This window comes from Cheilinus undulatus, linkage group 6, assembly GCF_018320785.1.
Source record: "Cheilinus undulatus linkage group 6, ASM1832078v1, whole genome shotgun sequence".
In the NCBI taxonomy this organism is placed as follows: Eukaryota; Metazoa; Chordata; class Actinopteri; order Labriformes; family Labridae; genus Cheilinus; species Cheilinus undulatus.
In genome coordinates, this window is record NC_054870.1 from 37596686 (window position 1) to 37606123 (window position 9438).

The 9438-nt window shown below is 38.7% G+C and overlaps 1 long non-coding RNA gene and 1 pseudogene across 1 annotated transcript; one reads left to right on the plus strand and one right to left on the minus strand.

Annotated features, from left to right (window-relative positions):
• Window positions 1-76: 76 nt before the first annotated feature.
• Window positions 77-1834, minus strand: LOC121510657 (annotated as a pseudogene).
• LOC121510659 lies at window positions 1759-4642 on the plus strand. Its single transcript, XR_005991961.1, has 3 exons — window positions 1759-1874; window positions 2755-2827; window positions 4376-4642. It is a non-coding gene; the product is annotated as an uncharacterized LOC121510659 (long non-coding RNA).
• The last annotated feature ends 4796 nt before the right edge of the window (window positions 4643-9438 follow it).

Sequence of the window (9438 nt, forward strand, 5' to 3'; positions counted from 1 at the left end):
AAAGCCTTGCGAGGTATATAAAAGAGAAGATAAAAAACACAGACAGGTAAATACACAGATAATTAATCTGTAAGTATGTCACATTTATTGTTTTACAAAGTGTAGCATGGACAGAAATGAGTTAACCACCTCAACGGTTCACTCTCCCTCACATTAGGTGTTACGGTGTAACAAGTGACCGTGTTAACTTGAGTCTTTCAGCTGAATGCTACTGTTGTTTCTTAAAATAAACAACTAATGTTCAAGACGGAAAGTGTCCCACTGAAAGCCTCTTTCTAGTTGCGACCAGTTTTTCATCTGTTGTAACTAAACCACGGAAGCATTCAGCTAAAGGTCACCAGTTAACACGGTCACACATCAGACCACACCAGCTAAGACTGACTTGGCATAAGTGTTGGGTTTGTGTCCCAGCATCAGAGCTGTCCTCTCATCGGAGTTTAGAAACAAGTCGTCATTAAAGCACACAAAACCTTCACATACCCAAGACCAGAAATGCATATAGTGTGGTGAATGAACTGTAAAAGTGGCACATTAACCAGCTGAGCTTTGAAATGGCATAACATATCAGCAAAGGCAGCCAGAGACGGGGGGGGGGGCTGTAAGAGGCAATTCTGGGGTGCAGAGAAAACTCCTGGGTTAGGCTTAAAAACCCAGACATGGAAAGGCAAACATGCTGGAGCCAGTATTACATAACGCCTCACAAACAAACGGTCCATTCATTCACATATTTGAGGTCTATCTTGCCAGCTTGTCCTGCATTTTGCGGGCTGTTCTGAGCACTGCCAACATGTTCACTTTATCCCCAAACTCCTTCTCGCGGTGCTCCAGTAAAACACCCTGGGGAGGCAAAATAATACAGTCATAACTCTTAAAATATGTGATGCATTTAACAAAATGTATTTGTCATCAACAGAGGCAGCCTACCTGATCTCCAGGTCCAATGACAAAGACTCCACCCAGAACGAGTCCTTCACCTTTAATGTTACCCCTGAAGCCCCTCCGGTAGGCCCGCCAGATGTTCCTCCACACCCCAAAACGCAGGAACATGGAGAAACACATCCATCGCAGTTTAGGGCCGTAGAAATTTCTCTATGGGTAAAATATACAAGCAGAGTATGTTATGTAACCCTCCATGTTTCTTTTAATTGCTTAAAGCCAAAGTATAGGAGAGCAGACCTTCTGATCCACATAAACCTTCCCAGAAAAGAACTTCTTGAAGCAGTCCAGCTCCTTGCCAATGTTTTCTTTCACTACAGCAAACAAAGGGACTTCAAGGTCCTGCAGCTGGGACTTAAGAGAGGACAGCTCAGCAGCCTCCTGGAGAGGGAAACACAGGAAGGAAAAGCATGAATTGAAGCAAAATACTTTGAATATTTTCAAATGCACACACAGACATGCTATCATACCTCTCTGCACAATAATCATCCAGGTCGCCGCACAACCATAACCACAGCTCCATTCTTCTCCCACAGAGTTTTGGCTTTGTGTCGCTCATGGACTGAAAGAGAGAAAGAAAGAGCTAGTATAAAAATCCACAGAGACAGACCAACATTCTTCAGTCAAGTCATTTCAGTTTAAATCCAAATACAATGTTTGTGAGTGAAGAGTTTGTGGATTTATCTATTTGCTGTCAAAGAGATGCCTAAAGTTGTTTTTCTGCACTTTTATTGTTTGTGTTTTGGGACTCACCTCCTCCAGTGGTCCTCAGTTCTGTCTCTTCCAGCACTTTATGGTTTGCCCATGCTGGTGCGGTCTGGAACCAGTCTGTGAAGGAGCTGATGAGCTCTGCGACAAACAGGCTCACCGTCTTCAGGACCGCAGTCACAGCCGCCATGACCCTGAACCTGCCAACAGGCCACCTACAGAGAAAACAGGTTAGAATATAAGTTCAGAAAAAGTTCTTGCTTTATGTTTGTTTAAAAATGTAGGTAGTTTCTATCTAATTAGAGAGCCAACTTAAGTATTGATATTAACTTTATCCCTACTTGGCTTTTTATGTGAGTAAAAGGTGCAAATATGCACCCCTTTTTAACTAGATGCGAGGTGATCCATAAATTTGTTTTAGATTACTTTAAAAGAGCCACTTAGACAAAGATTTTATAGCACTTTATCATTGTTTACAAATTGGAAACCCTCAGCCCCCCAACACTGCTTGACACTCATTCAGAAGTTGATTATCAATAAAATGAAACAGTCAAGTGGCTTGATATTAAATATAACATTTTGATAATACAAAACAAGTCTACAAAAACATATAATAGAGTGATACTCACCAGGCCGTGCCGCTCCGCTAATGTGGAGGAATCTGATGTTTTCCAGCAGCTCCTTGAGCCTTCTGAGTCAGAGATCAGTCCAATCACAGTGAAAGCTTTGCTTATGTGAACGTAACACAAGAGGAATTCCTTCAAGACTGGAGTGAAATGAGCCTCACACTAAGCTGAGTCCTTGTACCAGGTTAAGCATGGTGCAGAGTGGAGGCCTTATCGAACAGAAGAGTTTCTTCAGGCTTTTTAAATCTACTGTGTGTTGTCTTGATGCTATTCAAATGCTGACACTCATAAATATAAGGTAATATCTTATATCTGTAGGTTATTGTTTTGCAGTTTTAGAACAACTCCAACAATCATGCCACTTCAGTGTCCTGCAGGACTTTGATTAACATCATGAACACTATTTGAACATCATGCTTACAGTGCTTTAGTGTCTCTGTTTCATGAGAAAGTGTGTAAGTTTGGCTTTTCTTTGTTTCTTCAGGTCAGAAGCTGCAGGTGCCCTGAGCTCGCACACTAGTAATCATGACTCAGAGCAAGACCGCCCCCTGCAGGAGGTGAGTCACATTACAGAATGGGAAATTCAGATATTAATTTCTTCACGTTTTCATTTAATTAATCATGTTTACACATTTGAATGAAAAACTTTAAAAGTAGTAGATATCTGCATGTGAATTGTTGTACAAAAAAACATACCAGAGCCCAAAATGGCAATCTTAATTTGCTTTGCAAAACTCAAAAAGATTAAGTTGACTATCATTTATTTATTTGTTTGTTTTTTAGTTTGTTTGTTGATTACAGGGGACAGTGCACATTAATGAGCATGGACATGTAAATGTGCCAGGTTGTAGCATAGGCTCATTTTTATCAGTACTCCCTGGCCAGTTGACTGTATACATGTAAAAGTGTACATCAAGCGTGTACATAATGAAAAATAAAAGAAATATATAAAACCAGACAACATGCAGAGACCAAACAACATAAACAGTACATTATTATACAAAGAATACAGTACAGAAGGTGGCTAAATGGCTATGCTTAAGACTGGCCAGGAATAAGGAAACCTTTGTATTTAAAGTGCATAAGGCAGATGATAAGGAGCTACAGAACTAGAGTGTGGATGTATTTCACATAATTATAAATGTGCTTGTGGAAATTGCTCATTTGCCCTTAGATCTTTTTTTAGTGCTGATATAATTGCACATAGCCCTACTGAACAGAATTTTCATATACAGATGTGCTTATGCATGTATTATTTCATATATATTTAAGTGTATTTTTGCCTGCAATACTGAACAAAAGAGGCATATATAGTTGTATGTAAGTATGTTTGCAAAGAGATATCAAACATGGTCAGTTTAGGCAAAGATGTAATAATACACTTAGCACGTGCTTAAATACATATAATGGTACTGGTTCATAATTCAATTTTTTTACAGTTTCAAATGTTGAAATGCAAGCAACTTTATTTATAGAGCACATTTCATTACAGGAAAGCACAATGTGCTTTTTTACTGAGTGGTTAAAAAAACATCAGTTTTTCAACAATCATAAAAAACACTTTGAGAAAGCCTGTGAACAATCACATCAGATACAATATCTAAAAAGACAAGAAATTAAATAGTTGAGAGCATAAAAACAAAAAGAGAGAAGGACCACAGTAACTGAAGTCCCCCTCACCAGCCTTCGATCTCATTCTAGTTAACGCTAAAAGACCTTCCAACCTTAGCACATAAACAATACCTACATGAATAGTGTAATGCATGAATTGCTACTTATTACTACATAATAATGTAATACAATTATCTGACAATTAAAAGAATCTAAATACTATCCTGCCTTATCATTTCCTTATAAATAAATGTAATACTTACATTTTTAATTTGTATAGTTACTAGTAAAAAAACATTTTTTTTCTTTGTAAACAGTGACTTTAAGTGCTTTCACAGATACAGAAAATTCCTAAGAAATTCCATATTTTTTCTTGATGAGATGTATGAGTGAATGTAGACAGCTTAAATTGACACCCAGACTTGACTGTGACTTTTTTCCTGGCAGCTCCCTTGTAAATTTTTACCTCCCCCTACCCCTTCTTCTCCTGACAGGGAAAACTTCCTGCTGGGGGATATATGGGAACAAGCAACTCTAGGAATTCATGGCTGGGTCTGATACTACATACTATTAGTACTACATACTCAAACATACAGTACACAGTGCTTACTGCATGCTAAATAGTCAGTATGCTGTTACACCATACTTAAAAGCCCATTATTAACAGATTATGTGACAAGACATGTACTGTTCACTTATTCAGGTCTATGCTTTGTTGGCTAAACTAGCAACTATATAGTGTGACCCTCGGTTTAGAATTCAACAACAATATACACACAGTCATTATTTTTACAGATACATAGTTATTTATATAATTTAGCAACATTTAAAATGTATTACAGCGTAATGGGATGGTATAGTTGGACCCTTGTGCTCCCATGTCATACTTCAAAATCAATGCAAACATAGTATGCACCCGGGGTTTCTCACATACAAAAAAATACATACAATACAACATACAATAAATCTGGATTGCAAGAGAGCAGGAGAAGACAAAGCACTAAGACTGTGAATCAATCCAGCGCATTGAGGATTATAACCTCAGTATATGGGTGCCTGCTCTACCAACCAAGTTAAACTGGTGCCCAAAATGTTTCATTCAAATATTAAGGAAAAGGGGATCTTCAAATAGCATCCACATCTTTTTTTCTTTGAAAAATTACAATTGTCAAAGGCCTGACATCATAACCGACAGTATCTGTAAGGTAAATCATCGATAAATGTCTTTCCATCCTAGTACAGAGTGAACAAAAGAAGAGTAACAAAACAGTTGCTACCTCACCTAACCAACCCAAGGAGTGAACCTATATGTGCAAAGTTTAATTGTTTATGAAGCTCTGGAGGAAGGAGATCAATGGGTGCCAAGTGTTCAAGAATGTATCCAGTTTGTTTTTTTTAGAATGAATGCCGCTTTCTAAATGAGTGTTTCTGTCAGCTCATTTAACCCAGTTTGATACCAGGCACTTCTCTCTTCTTTCAAAATAGGAGAATGAGTTTCCAAGCAGTGAGAAGCCCAAAAGATAGGAGGTGTTGTTGACCAGCTTGCAGATTTTTCAGTTTTTTTGGTACTCCAAGGGTAGTTATAATTGGATCAGGTTTCATCTCCACCCCCATAATCTTTGAAAAAAGAATAATATTCCAATCCAGAAATCCTGCAAACTGGGACACAAGGCATAGCTGTATGTCAAGCTTGTTTTTTTAAGTTGCATTTATCAAAGTGCAGTAAAATGTAGAAGAAAATTTTGTGTAATTTCAACTTTGAGTAGTGCAATCTGCAGTATTTTAGATCGTATTAAACAATGGTGTGTGTTTGTTAGCATGTATGGACATATTTCAAGCTTTTGTCTCAGGCATCCTCTGATAACTGTCCTCAATTTTTCTTAAATTAACACAGAAACTTAGGTCAATCTCAAATGTCTTTGGCTTTATCAGTAACCTTTTCAAACTTGAAAAAAGGAAACAAGTATTGTTAGCATTTTTCAGTGAAATAGTGGGCCTTTGCCAGTGGCCCATAGCAAGGTGGCACTTCTGGTATTTGTCTAATGTCAAGATGACCAATCTGTCTCTGGTGATGTCACATTTAGCATGAATATTACAAAAACAATTAGTTTCAGATATAGCAGAAGCCAACAGCTGATGTTTCAGCTACTGACGTTGCAAAAGCAAGTACTTTATGTTAATGTAAATTTTTACCAAATCAATTTAAATTTCCCATATTATATGTATTTTTTGTTGTACATTTGTTGTTACAACACTTAGATGGTACCTATATGGTCTCAAACATTGGGTCTCTTTTTTATGCCCTTTTTACAACCATCTCCAGCAGAGATAGCAGCTTTATAAGAGGAGCCATTGATAAAAACAGTCCGGCCCTGTGAGGTGTAGTAAAAGGGGTTCAGTCAGTGAGTGGAATGTTAGTAAGAAGGGAGTGAGCACACACTCTCTATGTCTCAGTTTCAAAATTTGATTGCTTTTGAATTTCTGTGTCCTACCAAGTATCATTGACAGACAGCTGGAGTCAATACTTTGTAGTCTGGATGTATATCACTCTTTGGTGGCAGCTTTTGCACAAGAATGTGCTGAGGGTCCCAAATGAGCTGGAAGAGAGGTGGGATAGGATGACACTTCACAACCAGCTGCTGCACTCTCTCTGGCTACTCTGATCGGGCGTGTGCTGGTCTTTGGGAGGGCATCGGCCTGCCTGGATTATTGTATGTGTTAATAAATTATTTTAGTTCAATCTCTAAAAACAATTCTCTCAGAAAGTGGAAGATAAACATTCAATAATCTGCCACTGATGTGGAAAAGCTAAAATAAGTCAGTTTCAGTTGAAGAAATTGGACTCATAACACATAGGTCTCATCAGTGAGGTTCAAATAAGGTCTTCGGTTTTATCGGACTGTTTTGCTGCTGGTATTCTTATTGCATGCACACACAAGCAAACACACACACAAACAGAGAACTGTCTCTTCTTGGACCAATGCTGCTCATGTTGGGAGTGTACGGGACAAATGGCCAATCAGAGCGGACGGATTGCACCCCACCTCCCGTGTAGTGTTTTCACTCGAGTTATTGGTTGAAAAGTTACATTCTTATTGCGCCAGTAAAGCCAATCAGAGGAGAGTGGGTAGTAGTAGAAAGAAGGACAGGGAGTGTGATAGTAATTACAGTCAGAGTTCGTTTTAGAGGAGAGCTCTATCTTTGAATCCTGCATGAACCATTCTGCTTTTCTTGCATATAGTAAATAAATTATGCTACTTTCTGGAGAATTTATGTAAAGAAAATAGTACGCTTTTCAAACATTCAATTCAAAATAGCCGCCTGCTAATTCTGCATATTTAGAAACAATAAAATGAAAAGCCAAACATTTAACACAGCAGGGTCTCCTGTTACTCAGAGACCCAGCTGAGGCTGTAAAATACAATAGAGCAAAAACAAGGATGAAAAGATCAAAAGCATCATAAATAATTTCTTCTGACACATAGTTAATATGATAATCTGCTGTTTATTGCCATGTTATTCTTATATAACAAGTTGTCCACACTGATCATTCCACAATCTCAAACATGCCATAAAAGTCCATGACTGGCAAAATCCAATGTATTCTGCTCTGACCTCCATCCAGATGGAACTGGTTGGTGACCAGACGAGCTCAGAGCACAGAGAGAAGAGCTGCGGAGGTAAACCACGCGTCCTTGAACCTGGGGAAAGACAAACAGGTGTTAACAGCCCCCGAGGCGGCCAGGGTTCATTTATCTCATCCTGTTCTGTCAAGTTTGAGTCTGACTCTCTCTCAAAGCTCAAAGTGACCACAGAGTCCTGACCCCAAGTTTTTTTTTTAACATCACCAGAAATGAAATAGTGGTCATTATGACACACATTTCATGTAGCCAACCAAACAGAGGGCGGAGGCTGTGTCGTTTCACTCAAACTGATGTCGGATTGGTTTAGGTATGTAGTGTTTTTTATTCATGATGTGTTAGGGTAGGATCTAATATAGTCTGCATATTGTATTTTATGTAAAAAAGGGGGGTTTCTGTGCCCTCTGACACACTAGAAGGCTTGATAAAAGATCAGAAAGATTTGAGGCAAACTGGGAACCTTCTTTCACAGCAACACAAAGGTCATCAGGCCTTTATCGTTTCACTCCTCATCTTCTCAGCGGCCCAGCAGCTCTGTGGATGAAGGTTCAGGAGAGTTTAAACTTTATCTAAAGTGTGTCCTCAAAAGGTTTCATAAAGCCATCCCTCACACTGACCTATTGGCCTGTAGAGTCACAGCAATAACCTCCATTCCCTCTTCACCTACAGAATTATGTAAATTCCTCATATGATCAAAAGTGAACATCTCTGAAGATGACTAGAGATAGAAGAGCCTTCTCTCTTGAGTATTAGTGCTCATTTCACTTTGATGGTGTCATTGTATAGCATAGGGTGACTGAATCAAAAACTGGTAGTTTCAGGCAAACAAAAACCCCAAAAATACACATCAACCGGACGTAAATGCAGAAACACTGTCAGATTGTAGTGAAGGAGCACATTTTGTTGAAGGGTGATTTTTAGATGAAAAAGGAGCACAACTCAGAGAAATAAACATTGCAAAAGACTGTCAGAAATTAATATATATTGATTAAAAAACACAGTGAGGACATGAACTGCACTGTGGAGCAATGGGTTGTTCTGGCGCCTTGAAGCAAGAAGATTCCTTGTTCAAATCCCATTTGCATGCTCTTCCTGTGCATGTGTAGGTTCTCTCCAGGTATTACGGCTGCTTCCCACACACCAGAGGCATGCTTCTGAGGCTAACTGTTGACTCTAAATTGCCCGTAGGTGTGAGTTTGAGAGTGGCTGCTTGTTTGTCTCTATACGTCAGCCCTGTGATTGGCTGATGTACCCCATGGTGATCCTCCAGGACAGCCTAACACCCCCCCTCCAGTTTAAATTTATTACATTTGCGGGAAGGTAAAAATCTCCAGCTTTTAAAAATTGTAATAACTTCCCACAAATGTAATAAAACTAAATGTTTGTGGTCATTGTTGTTTGTTGTAGCCTTTTTACAACTGCCAGTGTGTTTAAGTCTGCATAAATTCAAGTCATATTAAAAAAAAAACACTTTTTTTTGTTCGCCATGAAACATGAAGTTGTGTTTTTCAGAGTCTTTAAACTCCACTAAAGCCACGCACCTTTGCGGAGTGGATTAAATCTTTTAGAACAACACTCTGAGAAAATTCTAAATGACATGCAGAAAAACTGTTCACAAAGCCAACTATATTGATTTAAAAACACTTAAAATCTCTGTCCCAGGAGGTGGTACCCTGTGTGTTTAAGACACAGTAGCTTGCTTTTATAGGCGGAGCCAGCACAGTCTTAGTCTGTGAGACATTTTTTCATGACAGAAAAAGTTTTTTCAGCTCTCTATGAACTGCAAGATTGCTTATAATTGCATCAGATGAACCCCCTCTTTTGCAAAATCTTCCAAATTGATATCATTCCTTTCCTTTTCTCATTCAAGAATTATGTGCTAAGATTCATGGCTTTACGAGTGTTTTCAGACTCTG